The following is a 15,521-nucleotide window of genomic DNA, read 5'->3' on the forward strand; positions in this document are numbered from 1 at the left end:
GTGATAGGTAAGGAAACATGCAGGCACAGGGAGAACTCCACACAGAAAGGCCCCGTCCGTATTTCCCTATTATTTTGATAATTAACTTGTATTTCTATTTCCCCCCAAAATGTAACAGTGTTTTTTTTGTTTACAATGTCAAATATGTTTTGGCTGAAATTAACACGAAGACGGTGACTGTCAAACTTTCCACCCCAAGTATCACCTTGTAAAACCTTTTACCTTCCAAGTATGTGTCACCTCATAAAAGAGTCAAGTACCATCAGACTAGATCAAAATCTAATCAGGATTAAATCTCACTTAGATCTAAATTGGACTAAATTATGTCGAAATTGGGTCTAAACCATGTTTAAGTCAGAAAAACACTTAACTTAAGTGCATTACTAAAACATAAATGAAATTGTCTTGGATAACGTTTAAAATTGCTTGAAGAAGCTTAAGTTGTCACACATACCACACTTTGAAAGCAATGAGAGATGTACACTGTCACAGATCACTCACTGTGGCCTTGCACTATGGTCCAGCACACGACAGGCTGAGGGAAACACTCGTTCTGATGTTTCTAGCTTTCAGTGCCATTGTCAGTATGATTTTCAGCAGTTTTATAAACTTACATTTAGGTTCCTGATTATACATATTTTTACTGTTGAATAAATTGATAGTAACACATTTATTGACTGTTAAAAAAATCAAAGACCTTGACATAAAAGAGTCAAATTATAAAAGTGCAATTATGAAGTAAGGCAAGGAGGAATTTGAGAATTAATCTAATACAAAATGTGAAAATGAGGAGGAGGAAAACCTTTGATGAATGCATCTCAAGAGGTATTACAAAATAGCTTGTTTGAAAAATATTTCAAAAGGTCTAAGGTTTCTTCCGTCATCATGAACCTTTGCCAATATGTCTCTAAGTACAGCTGCAGTTCAGGTCAATCCAAGTCAGGTTTTGTCCTGTCACTATCATTGTAGTAGTAGTAGTGTCGCTGTGTCATTGGGCAAAAGACGTACACACTGTCCTTCATGTTAGTGTTAAATTAAAGTTCTCAAATGAAACATAAAGTACACATCATTCACTTTTCAATGATAAATCGTGGTCGTCTTTTAAACTGGACCACTCCAGTTATAGCCATCCTACCTGATAAACAAAGTCACATGATCCGCCAAGTTTTTGTGTTTTTTTTCCTTTTCTGTTTCTGAACCGCGTGCCCTCTCCATCGCCCCCTCCCTCGTCCCGCCCCTCATTACAGTTGACAGACAGACAGTAGGCACAGCGTTTTTTAAAATAAAGGATCTTAAAGGGGAATAAAAGCTTTGCGCGCTGAATGGCCAGGTGAATTGTTGAAGATGATACAATGGAGTGGGCTTTCTGGTGCATTTGTCTGCACTAGGGATACCCCGGGCCCGAAGTTCCTCTCTATACATCAAAGGGGCCCGCGCAAATAAAAGCACACTTGTCAGTAGCGAACAAACTGCCTCTTTTGTGCGACTCCAGCAGCCAAATTCGGCCACACAAAGGCCTTGGATGTACAACACTGCAATGAAGACATACTATTCACCTGACATGCTTTGCTCTCTGGTGGTTTGCCGTGGCCCATTGTCTAGCGCTGACCGGGACACATATAAAATATCACTTGGATCAAACTCCTTTCAGTGGCTTTTGGAGACTCCCGTTACAGTCCCTCCCCTTATACGCTCCCCCCGAATTTCTCTCTTTTCTTTCCTTAAACAAAGTCAAGTTGATGCAGCCAGATAACAGTTGCAGCCTCAGGGCTAATGTCCTAAAAATAAGGCTCAAGTTTATCCAAGTTTTTTTTTTTGCCCCCCCCCTCTCTCTCTCTCTTGCTCTCTCTCCTGGCTCGCACAAACTGTGGTCAGACAGACTTCTGCTGGACACTTTTCCGCCCCTGTCGCCTCCGGAAATCTTTGTCCAAATTTGGGTTCACGTTTCACTTTGGAGCATCTGTTGAGCGCATCCCTTGAATTCCTCACTTAAAAAAAAAGAAAAATCAACTTTAGTTTCTGACCTCATCCGCGGAGAGTATAAAAAGATAAGATGCAGAGTTCCCGCCCGCACATAAACCGTCTTAGACACGACTCGTTGGTGCGTTTACCTGAAAACAACACGTGAGCTCGGCTGCCACCTCCACGCACAAGAAGAAAAAGTTGTTTTGTGGGTATGAAGTGGTGCCTTACAATGGAGGTTTAGAAGACACTGAAAGTGCATCAACAGGTCACATAAAAAGGGGACTGGTAGTAGTGACATCATACATAACTAACTAGATTCATTGGTAAGACAAAGAAAGGTGTAGGTGAGGTCAAACCTTTTACACAATGTACCATCTCAATAAATGTTTTGGTTTTTCATGTGCCTCTGGGACATTGGACATAGACATAAATTAGTCTAAATTGAAGTAATTCAAAAACTGGACTAAACTGATATGAACACACCAAAATAAAAGCACCATCTTATTCATTAGTTCAGTTAGTTCTTTCTGCCAGACTATTAACAGACAAAACCCTTAAAATGTGTGTATTTAATTATATTCTTGTAATGTTGCAAGTACCTGCTGAGCTAATCAATGAGACGAGCTGTGTGCTTTTATTTTGGTGTGCTGGATCGAAACAGGAAGTCACTTCTTGGGTGGCGTTGTTATGATTTGAAGTTATGCACAGAGTCAATTGTGTGTTAAATGGGGACCAGCTCCAGTGCCTTTATGCAGGTCTGAGTACCATCAGCACCACAAGAGGTACTGTACGCGTGCCCCAGTTTAAGACCCACTGAGTTGTATGTAAATTACACACACCGTTTCATAAAATACTTGTGGCTCAGATGGTAGAGCAGGCTATTCAACAACTTGGAGTTTGGTGGTTCAAATCCCATCCCTTTGTAGCATGTGAGTGACTTCACTGTAGTGCTTTGAGGAACTTGTAACAGGGTTGTAAAGTGTAAGCTGTTATGATTCTAATGATTTTTATTATTATTTCAAAAAATAAAATAAAATGAAGATCAGAGCATCCAACTGTAGGAAAACAGACCCCAGTAACAAAACACAACATCAATTATCTCCTTTAGTGGTAACAAGAAGCTCATCCTTTCCCCTGTGCCTTCACTATGTGGGGTACACCCTACACCTTGGCCTTTTAGTAACAGGGAAGATGCACAGACAACCACTCCAAGAGTCACCGACTCAGCCGACACATGCACGTCTGAGTGGTGGGAGGAAGTAGGAGTGCCCACAGCGAACACCAAAGCACAGTCAGCACATGCAGACTCCACCCACACGAGATGGTGAATCAACCACTTTGAAAATCCAGCCCACAGCCTTCCTGTTGTGAGGCCAGAGTGCTAACCACTCTGCCACTGTGCACTCTGTGCTCAAAGATATAGGGCTATACGAGCGTATTGTTATATACTGTTTAGGGCAGGGTACCGCCGTCAAAAGGCACCAACATGAACAGCCTACTTCTGTTATTTTTCTAGATTGTGAATACAAATACTACTACTACCAGAAAAAGTATTATCAGTAATGTAAACAATGTACTGTGTTTATAGTGACAGTCTGTAAGTTTAAATGTTTAACATATTTTATAGATTGACCGCCCAGGCCTGCAGTTTGATGTAATTATTTATTATTTCTAAAGTCCTTCCCTTTGCTGATCTCAGAAACTAATCAGAATCCCCATTAGAAGGTAATTTAGAAAACCTAAAGGTGATTGGACAAACCACCTGTCACTTGGTAATTTGATATTTATACTTTTTACTCGACCATCAAGAAAGATGTGGACAAATTATTTGAGGGCATTTTTCACCTTGATTGAATTTGAGGCAGCTTGTTACAAAAATATTTCTGTCCGAATCTGTCTTCTTGTGAAAAGGTCGCAATGAAATCTTTTTTTGTTTTCTAAAAACACTATTCACTTCATGTTGAGTAAACTGTTTGGTTCTCTAAATTAATATGATACTGAATAAAGACAGCAACACCGGCTCCCAAAAACTCTTGATAGAAGTCTTTTGAGTTGAGTCTGAAGGAGCATCGTGGGGCTGTCCTCCCGTGGACTTGTGGGAGGAGCTTTAAGGGGCTGGTGCAGAGGGATCAAGGCAGCTTGCTGATGGATAAGAGAAGAAGATGGATACTGTATAATGGTGCCTTTTTACACAACTCAACTTTGTGTTTTGTCACTGGGATGCATTCAGTGCCAAGTTTGCATTTTAAACACAAGTAAAAAACAAAACATAAGTGAGAATCTGATTATCAAAGAGTGCAGATAAAAATGCTTTTAGTTGTCATATCCACCGCTAAACAGAACTGCATACTTAAAGCCACACTGCGTTGCATTCACCCAGTAAATGGAATAGACCAAAAAAAACAAAAACCTTTAAAACATGGGTCTCTACTTGTTGTGAGTGGGCTCTCCTCAGATCTGACTCGTAACTTTACAAGGAGTGGAAGATCACTAGGTCGTCTCCATGGCGATGTTCTTGCTCCCTCTTCCCATTGCGGATTATTAGTTTGATTATGTTGCGAGTTTTACAACAGATTTAGCTATATATAATCTGAAATGTTTTGCAGTGTGACTTTAAATGTTGAATCCTCGAGTAGCCTTGTTCAATAGTGTTGAGGGCAATATTGTGCATATTGTAACTTTTGAGATAACGGTGGGACCTGAACCACATTCTGAGGAGCCAAATCGACTGGCTGGAGATGCCAAAAGAGCAGTCCTCAGTACGAGCAAACGCTGCAGCTGCTCCAGACCGCACCGAAGATTAAATTAGCTGTCTACCTAATGAAGTATGGTGCTATTTCAGTTTTAACTTCTATTTTTCTTATGTCTTTTGCACCTGAGCTCCCTGTGTGGCACAATGGTGGCTGCCTTTTTCCCTCTCTCTCTCTCTCTCTCTCTCTCTCTCTCTCTCTCTCTCTCTCTCTGGAATAATAAAAAAAAGTCTTGCGGTGAATGCAGTGACTCATCACCAGGGTCACTTGCCTTTCACAGCAAATGAATGTGGGTGTCTGAATACGTTTCCATTATCATCTCTATATTGTTTTTAATCATGGCAAAAGTGAACAAAATGAGGAGTGTGCAGAAGAATGCGTGGACAGACGCTCAGGTTGAGCGAAACGTATGTGCTCGTTTTTGTGTAGGATGCTATCAAGGGTCATGGTTAAAAGTCTTCTGCATCATCGGTAGTATTCTTCATCTCGTTTGCATATTGTGCTTTGACGTTATGCCTGCAGTTTACAATACAGGATTACTATTAGCTGTCACCCACATAAGAGTGACTCAGCACAGTTGGAAAAGCTTCACTTTATTGTTAGCTTTTTAACTCTTGGCAGACTTAGGCTGAAGCTTTGGACGCCTAATTATCAACTAATGCTGGTGAATATATGCCAACCATATAAAATATAATGTGGTAATTTTTTAACTATTAACTACAAAATGAATAAGAAGGTCAGTAATGTCGTTGTGTTCAGAGACTAAGGCACGAAGGTAGAGCTGAAAGTGTTGACTTTTATAGGAGCAAATGAAAACAAAGTATAAGCATTTGTCTGTTTTGAAAAAGAATACACAAATATTATAATGTAGCCATGCTGTATAAGCTTTTTATAGTGATATTTAAAAGAGGTTGTTCAGCTCTGGACACTAAATTACACTATATCAATGTTGACCTTTTTTTACTGTTTAGCTTGGAAAGACCCACTGAGATTAGGAATCTCAGAGTGAAGTCAGAAAGACCAGACCAACTTCAGCAGAGACAGAGGAGAGTATTTAATGTAACGGTTTGGTCTTCAAGAAAGTGGACGCCAGGGAGAAACAAGGAATGCAAACAGCGTTACCACCGTTACTTTGAAAAAGTATCTGATTACTCCTTTAAACTTAGTTACTTTACAGATACTTGATTTTAAAAGTAACTAAGTTAGATTGCAAGTTACTTTATTAATTAATTACATTCAGTAGCTGCCGACAACACCTCCACCGCCTCAACACACAAATGACAACTGGTTTTACCAAGAGTCACTTTATTGGAAGTGTATTTTATGCTGATACAAACTCATAACAGTGACGCATTTCCGTCTCTCTCCTCCCTCCATTGTTACGTTTGTGTCCTGAGTTGTCCTCATGCTAAAATCATGACCTGTTGCATGCGTTATGTCACTCCCAGAGATGCAAGAAGAAAGAAACATATCTTTTCTACTAAGGAAAAAGACAACAATAGTAACTCACATGACTTAAGTTAAAAAGTAAGTAAGGGCTTCATTTGTCATTGTACAACCGTACAATTAAATTGATTAGTAACTTTAATTACTGGTTTGGAAATAGTAACACTTCAGATTACACGTTACTGAGAAAGTAGTCAGATTAGAGTAACTCATTACTGGCATCACTGAATGCAAATGCAAAAGGAAACAAAATATATAAGGGATGAACATAAATCTGTAATAATAAAAGCCCTACATTCAAATGTATGAAAAACGTGTGAAAAATCATTCTGTATTTGCCATACAAGTGCAAATAAGATTACTTAAATTAAAAGCAGTGGGAGACACTTTTCATAATTTTCTGAAGATATCCAGCCCACATACACTCCACTAATAAATCCATGGTAACACTTGAAGATCTGTGAAAAAAGATAAAACTGACTTTGAAAGTCTCTGTACTCGTTTCAAGGAATACGATGTTTAAAAGTGGTCAAGTCCAAAGGAGCACTGAAGGTTTTATGACGTATTTCCAGTGTTACGAAATATAGTCAAAGCTAAATAATGAAAAGTATCAAACGCATTGTCCAGCCACTGGGGTCACAGCTTGAGCCTCAGTCCTTTTCAAGCCCTGATATACTTGTATTGCTCTTCAGAAGCCTGTGTTTAAAAGCCCAAGTTTCTCAAAGCGCTACGCTGGTTAGCTACTATTGTTGCCACAGCCGCACCTGGACTAGACTGAAGGAAGTGAGGCCTCCAGTCTACGCCATTCACCGCTTCGATCACCACCAACCACTCACACACTACATTCAGAATGAATCCCAATGACCCTCCTTACCACCTGAGCCACTGTGAAACACGCCAGTCAGGAAGCCCAGACTCTGAAGAAAGGATGTGTTTAATCTCAAAACGTCACACATTTGTCTTTGTTTGTTTGTTTGTCATGTTTATTTTCATGTTGTTTAAAGCCACACTGCGGTGCACATTTCCTTTTATTGGGTGAATAAAGGAAATGCTCAGTGTCTCATGAAAGAGGAGGTTATTTGGTATTATCTCAAACACAGTATCTTACACTTTTTGGTTAGAAAATGCGATATTGATCTAACATGACCAAAACGTTTCGGGAGCTGCTGGAATAGCCACTTGAGAAGATTCAAAGATGTGCGAGTGGCTTTAAACCTAACTCCAGGTATGTTTTTGATCAGACATCATCAACAACATCAACAACATTTAACATGGTAAAAAAACAAAATAGTACCCTTTGTAAATCAGGCGTTTTCTAAAATCTAAAAAAGCTCCACTTTTGCCAACGCAAACTGTTGAACTTGCCAAGGATTTTTGGGCATCTGCGTATGTGTCTCTGATTCCTTTCCCCACTTCTGTGATACAATCGGAGCACTCGGCATAAAACAAACAGATGTATCATTCTGAATGGGGAGCGAGACTGCCTTTGGAGAACCTGTAGGTGTTTTTTAATTTAATCCGTAATTGGCCGCAAGAGGTGGAGTTAGCGGATTTTGCACCATTTCAGGGAAGTGGCGTAGAAAACGGTCATTATGCGCCACTATAATGTATTAGCAGCAGGTTTGAGACTCGTCGCCATGGCAATTGCTGCAACGATGACAAATTTGCAGTTTCAATAAACAAAATGAGTCAATTCCTGGAGCCTTAGCAAATGCCTGGCTGACGAGCTCCAGTACTGTATAGGAAGTCGATGCACATAAGAGACTCAAGCATCACTCACTTAATCTTCAACATTAAAATATTACATCGAATGAGCTGTCGAGTGCTCGGGTTGAAGACCGTATGTGTCAACCCATCAAAAGTAACGGCTTGAACAATGTTATGTGCTATGGCCTCATACAGACCCCCATACAAAACTAAATTACATCCTCCACGCATTCTGACACTAACCTTTCTATCCGAACTAGCAATAACTTCAAGAACAAGCAATGGCGGCATAACACAGCGCCACACACACTGTCTGCCACACAAGAGCTGCAAATCTGGAGATACACGGGCCCAGCCATGATCAAACTGAGGGGTATTTTACTATATTTATTTATTGGGTGCATGATTCAAATCCATCCTGAATTTGAGGGATGCCAATGTAAAGAAATGAATTGTTTTGTTTGCCCTTTTTGATACGGTTTCACTGTAACTTGAAGATACGTAAAACATGGAAACAGGACACACATCTAATTTTTCTCATGGTAATGTGACTAATCCTAACCCAATAGCCTTAACTTGAACCTACAAGGAACATCGTCAAAACACCAAGGGCCAAATCTTTCAATTGTAGTCTAAAGAAAATCACCATGAAATGCCTGTGTTGTACATCATTAATGACCTATAGGGGTGTTTTGCTTGGAAATCTTAAGGATTTTAGAGTATTTTCCACATTTAATTGTACTTTAGCAGGTATTTGATCACTGATTTGTGTAATAATATTTCTCAAAATCATCTTGAGGGCCAGAGGTTCTCTTGTTGCTGCCTACCTCTGCATTACACCTTGTTATCTCTAGTTGCCAGTGTTGGGGGTAATGTATAGAGCTCCACAGTCCCACCCACTCCTGGTCACGTGTCGGGGTTCATCATAAAAAATCCCATGTATTTTTAGCATTGAATTTTCGAAAAAGTAAATTATTGAGAGTTTAATGGCATGACGCCGGCTAATCAGCTATGTGCTAACTACCGACACTTGTGCGGGTATTTTACAAGGACAAGACAAACAATACTTAAAAATATGCTGAAATTACTTTTATAATTTAGCAGTTTATAACGTTTTAGACAAATCTTCAATTTTACCTTGTATGTTTCATGTCCGTGAGTTAGCACATAGCTGATTAGCCGTCGCTGTGATGTTAATAATTGACTTTTTAGAAAAGTCAATGCTAATAATACATGGGATTTTTTATGTTGGACCCCGACACGTGACCGGGATTGGGTAGGACTGTTGAGCTCTATTACAAAAGTAATGAGTTTCAAAAATATATTACTATATACATAATACCAGAATATATTAGTCATTACTAGTAACTGTAATTACAAGTGCATTTAAATGTATGAAGGAAAAAAAGCCAAACTCCGCCCAAATAACAGATACTGATGTGCAGTTGTGTGACGTCATCAAAACAAAACAGAAAAAAGTAAACTCAAAAGTAACTCAAAGTAATGTGTTACATATTACATTTTAATAGCTGTAACTACTAATAGAGTTCGAGAATGTGACGTCATATCGCTAAGCATTATGGGATTAGCAGCAATTGTAAACTAAGGAAGATTTTAAAAGTTAAAACACTGGAGTTATTGTTCACATTAAAACACTTGGCGGATCTCCAGATGGCATCTCTGGAATCGCTCATTTATGGTCATGTTTGAAAACAGTTAAGGGAGAAAACAATTTGGAGAAAAATCTAAACTTTCTCTAATTATTAAAATAAAAAACACTTTAAAAAATGCTGAATTATTTCTACTAGATAAAGCTACAAAGACATGAAGAGGAGCAACGTGGTTCAACAGCCCATAAATACATAAATAACAGAGAATGCTAACATGGTGCTTCACGTTAGTTGTGCTAATGCTAACGGTTAGCTAGCGCTGGCTACGACTGCCCCTTTTTCACTTCTACTGAACAATCTGCTGAGAAAATATCCATATGGGCCCCATTTACACTTGACTTTATTTATGTGTGATAAATAAGTTGATATTCCATGATATTCCCAAAAAAGATTATATTTCCCCCCTTGGTGAAGCCACGCCGTCTTCTATGACGTGATGCTGTCTGTATCTATACACAATATATCACAGTTTTAAAGTAACTTGCTCAACACTGCTAGTTCCCCTGCTATTTTGTCCTATTACCATGTTATTACTGTGCTTGTAAAGTGTACCGGCATTAAGCTTAGCCCACCCAAAGCCCGGTGGCTCGATCCACTCGGTTGCATCGAGTATGAATAGGACGAAGAAGAAAAAAGTGACCATCTCTAGTATCACACAATTAAAATCCACACCAAAACCAAAGCCTTTGCTGTCGTGCACTCAACGCCCTCCAACAAATACATTACATTTTCCCCGCTGTGCCTGGTTCAGCTTTAACCGTGAGAAGTGAAATGTTTATTCGCTGAGCTACCTGCGCCACACGGCTCGATCAGCCGAGAATGAGTCATCTACAGGGCCCATATACAGCAGCACTTCTGACATGAACACGACTAAACAACAACTCAGCAGAGGCATCACAACACCAATGATTTCCTTTCACATTGTTCACAGCGGCAGACGTTACCTGCTAAACTGTAGATCTTACCCCACACACTCTCGCCCCCTGCCCAAGACAAAGGTGCACTGTCTGCGGAGAGAGTGCAATAATCGGCAGTTGACCTTGCAATAAAAATGGCAGATACTTGAGAAACTGTGGCGCTTGGGTGAAATAATTACATGAGTAGGTAGTTCTCAAACTAGCGCCTCATGAATTCGATAGTTCGGTGGTGAATTATTATTACTATTATTGGGGGTTTGAGCTCAATTTGCTGAATGTCTCTCCCCCCGCTCTTCACCTGTTGTCCTGTCAAATAAAGCTTTCGGGCCATTAAAATATTAAAAGAAACGTATGTGGAGGTAAGCCTTTGAGGAGGCCGAGGTGAACAGCTTATTAATTTATTATGGCAGCATAGAGAAGGATACAACAAGCATTAGGTATGAAGGTTATGGATTACCAGGAAATATGGTTCATGTGTTCTTGGAAAAAATAAACAGGGCTGCAAAAGGGAATACCCCACATACTTCTATTACCATGTTATTCCTGTGCTATTAAGTAACGTGCATCCCCAGGCATCCAATGAACATTATGTCCTCGAGGATGACGTTTCAAGATGGACTGTAGGCAAATGAATGGTGTTAGCTGTGCTGGCACAACAATTCAAGTTTCTGGCTTTGCATACAATTGTTGTATCCTTAAGACACTTGTTCCACCGCGCCTGCCTGAATGTGTTGCTTTGTGATTGTTGGTGGCATTGCCGTAAAATATTCAAACCTAACTAATGTAACTAATTAGACCCCCTGAAAGTATTGACTCTCGACCCCCCCCCCCTATCTAACAATAATGTCTCAGGTATTGGTGGTTCTCAAGCTTCTCTGCAGTTCAAATCTTTGCATAATTTAGCGAAAAATATGTTTTTGGGTCTGTCCTTGTTTAAGCCTGGATTCTGCTTGGTTAAAGGAATAGGCCACCGTTTTTCCATACTGAGATATGTTCTTACCTTAGCTTTGACGAGTTCTTTAGGACCTGTCTGGTCTTCACCCGTGCCTTCAGTCACGTAAACACAGCGCAGACGGCGTTAGCATTTAGCCTCTCCCTCTCTCCACTATAGCTCCAAAACAGGTCAAGATAGAAGCTACCGCTTCCACGTTTTCCCTATTTAAATATGGTTACGTGAAGTGTTACACTACAAAGTATAATTACACAAAATTAAACAATGTGGATTTTCTAAGCAGATAAAAGGGGGAACTATATTGTTAGGCGTAATAATACCAGGAGTAGTTCGAAATCCGTGCAGTAATCTTCACTTTACTGTGCGGATGTCAAACTACTCCTGGTATTATTACGCCTTACAATATAGTCCCCCCTTTTATCCGCTTAGAAAATCCACGTTGTTTAATTTTGTGTAATTATACTTTGTAGTGGAACACTTCACGTAACCATATTTAAATAGGAAAAACGTGGAAGAGCTTGGTAGCTTCTATCTTGACCAGTTTTGGAGCTATAGAGGAGAGAGGGAGAGGCTAAATGCTAACGCCGTCTGCGCTGTGTTTACGTGATTGAAGGCACGGGTGAAGTTCAGACAGTTCCTAAAGAACTCATCAAAGCTAAGGTAAGAACATATCTCAGCATGTAAAAACGGTGGCCTGTTCCTTTAAGTCCTTATACTGGTGAGATCCACTGGTGGAAGATATTAAAAAAAACGATGGCCATCGGTAAAATGAAGGTGATCAAGGCCATTTTTAAACAGTTAAAAAGTTGTTGTAGTAGAGGTGTTCAAACATTGTCAGCTGGACTGGGTTGTCAGAATCTTCTTTATGCTGTAATATTTTGAAAATCCCTATCATCACTAATTCATGAACGAATGGGACAAAAGGACAGTTTAACAGCTCAACCAAATCGCTCAACTCTGAATCCTCCAGACTCCCAGCTCTCATATTCTGTAAGAGATGTTTCGCTTAAAACTTTTAAAACAGCAAAATGGTTGAGTTGAATAAACAAACAAGAGGTGGTCCAAGTGTTAAGTCTATTATTATGAGTGAACTTTCTGGACTGGAGCACTTGGGCTCTCGCCACAGAATTTGCCTGCACAGTCAAATGCAGAGGAAGAGCAAAATCCGGGCCAGACAGGGCGGGAAACATATGCGACTGTGAAAGCTATTCCCATGCAAAAAAAAAGTTCACTGCCAAGAATATGTGACTTTAAAATAAATCAATAAAAAACGTTCATGTCTATTGTCCTCAAATTGTTTTAAATAAAGAACGGAAAAGATTTTCAGATAAAAAATCAAATACGAACTGCTGACAACTTGGTGATCAACTTCTCGACAAATGTACAGGTAAAACAGCACTGGCACACACAGGATTTATTAGAATTCAATGTTTAGGACCTACCTTATCCTCAGACAAACTCTCTCCACCAATAGAAGGCTTGTAATCCCTTTAGCTTTCCGTCCAGAGTGTCTGACTCCGAAGAACTGGGAGTAAACAAGATTCCTGCTTTACATGCCAAATCCTGAGTGCGTGCCAGGAATTTCCATAAACCCCATTTAAATATTTGCATTTGGCATCATGGGACAGAGCAGAGCGAAGACCAGCTCTTCACCTCTGATAATACCCTCAGTATTGTTTTTTACTTGAACTAACTTAGTGTGGTCCCCATTAATTCCCAGTTGATTTATTCGTTATACAGTTAGTGCTTACTCAAACGCGTTCTTTATGCGGGTCCCAAGCCATGATAAATACCGTTAAAAGATCTGACAGGAGCAGGATGCGACGTAATCACTGAAGCCATCAAAATTTACAAATCTCTTCAGTCTGTCCGGCTCATTTTCTCTGGCAAATGTCCTGAAACGGAAAAGCCAAAAGAACTGAATGTTACTTCATTCATTTACAAAAGTTATCACAATGTGCCGCATAAGCGATGGCATCATTTTAGGGTGTCAATATTTCTGTTTAAGTATGGAGGTCAGCATATCTGTGTGTGTGTGTGTGTATATAGGTCTGTTTGTACAGTTGTGTAAATATGCATATATGTCTGTATAATGTTATATTATTTGAACCCAACCCAATGGGAGTGGGTGGGGTTTGAGTGTGTGGAGTGGGAAGGAAACCTTGAAGGTGCGATGTGCTGGGTGGGTAAGGGATAGTAGATGAGTTTTAAAGGGTTTCTTACCTCTTGTTTCAAATCTTATTTGTACGTGAATAAAAGTAAAAGCTCACAGTAAAGAGAATGTACACACAAACGAATCTTTCCCTGTTTCGTAACAATAGGTATTTACCCATAAGGAATATCAGGAGTTACAACACACATTTAAATAGGCAAATGACAGATCACAAAGATATTGGGAGCCGGAGATCAGCAGTGCTTCTTTAAAAACCTACATGATATTGGAACCACAGCGGCACATCTGACTTCAGGCAACATGAGGTAAAACAGAGCTAACAAGTGGCAGTGCTTCTTGCCAGTTATTCCTCTCTGTCATACAGTATTGGTCTGAGATACCAGGTCATCTCATTAGACGAAGGACAAAAAGTTCACAGCTGTGACGTGTTGCCTCGTGGGAGTTAAGAACATTGTAGGTGGATCACATGCTTATTTTTGAACAAGATCGTCTCCTTTTAACTAAAAAAAGAGAAGAACTGCAATAAAGAATTTCTCCTGATTTAATTGACTTGAACTTATACCCAGTCGAATCCTCCAGAACATGTGTTAAGACACAGTAGTGTCTGTAAAAATAACACTGGAGTCAGAGTGTAGTAACCTAATGATTCATTAAAAGTGCCTGGTCTCAGGCTGAAATGTCATTGAAGTTGCTGTGATCTCCTCACACAACATAAAAATAGAGTTGTCAACTTTGTGACGCATTTACAATTTTTTTTTTTTTACAAACAATCACAACAGGAGCGTGTTCTCTCTGGGAGCAACATAAAACAATGGGTCCGGAATGATCGGAGATTCTACCTGCAGTTGCTAAGCAACACCCACCTCCAACCTCTCAGGCTGCCCCATTGGTCAGCGGGAAAAACGCACACACCGCGCTATTGGCTCGCAGAAAGTTAATAAACTTTGGCCAAGGCCTCGGAGCTCACACAATGAAGACATTCTTGTGAATGAGAGTGTTGGTGCTTGTTTAGTACAGTGCTGATATATGCATTGAGTCCTGAGCTAAAAATAAAGATAACACGGGGCGCGGTAGAACTGAAAACGGCAAGACTCATTTCAAAGTGACAAGTCGAGTCCTCTCAGACAGAGCGATGAGGTCCCACCCTTACACCCTTACACCCTCACAGAGGGAGGCCAGGCTTTTGCCATGCGCACGTTTCTAATAAAAGCAGCTTCAAGTGACTCTTTACGTCTGCGCGAGCTGAAAATACAACACATGAATGCCTGAAATATTTTGAAAACGACTCATCCAAGGAAACATATCAAGTGTAAAGACTTAAATAAAATTTGGAGCTGGTGGGAGAGCACTTCACTCAGCACTAAATGTTTATTGTAGTAAAAAGTACTGACCAAGTACACTGAGTAGGCAGAGTATCAATAACTTTCCCTGCTCTCTCAAAGCCCGAGTGTGTCTAGTGTGGACTCTGTGACAAAGTTATTTTTGTGAGTTTAGCAGCGAGTCACTCTTGGGTCACTTTAATTTTTCCTGCCATTGTATTTTTCACCTTTCCTGAGTCAGAGCTGTGTCACTTACTGTGGGAACAGATTGTATCTCAAATGTCATTCAGAGCACATTCACACTTCACAGAAAACATTACATTTAAGACGAAATGCAGTACAGAAGAGTCGGGGAAAAAATACAAAGTTATTATTCTGCATGTTTAATTCCGTAGAAAACAACTATATACAATACACAGAGTACTTATTCATGTTTTTACATCCATCAATGTCTTTAGCTGCCCAGGGAAACGCCTGTGAAACGGGACGTCTTGGCAGAATATATGGCTACATTTAAAATGAAGTTAAGACCTAAATTACGAGGCGTCTCTAAACAAATGACAATAATGTAAAAGTAGAGCGTTAAAATCTTTATTTAAAAGAGTAAAAAGCAGTGGTTGTC

This window comes from Gobius niger (genome assembly GCF_951799975.1).
Source record: "Gobius niger genome assembly, chromosome: 4".
Taxonomy (NCBI): Eukaryota; Metazoa; Chordata; class Actinopteri; order Gobiiformes; family Gobiidae; genus Gobius; species Gobius niger.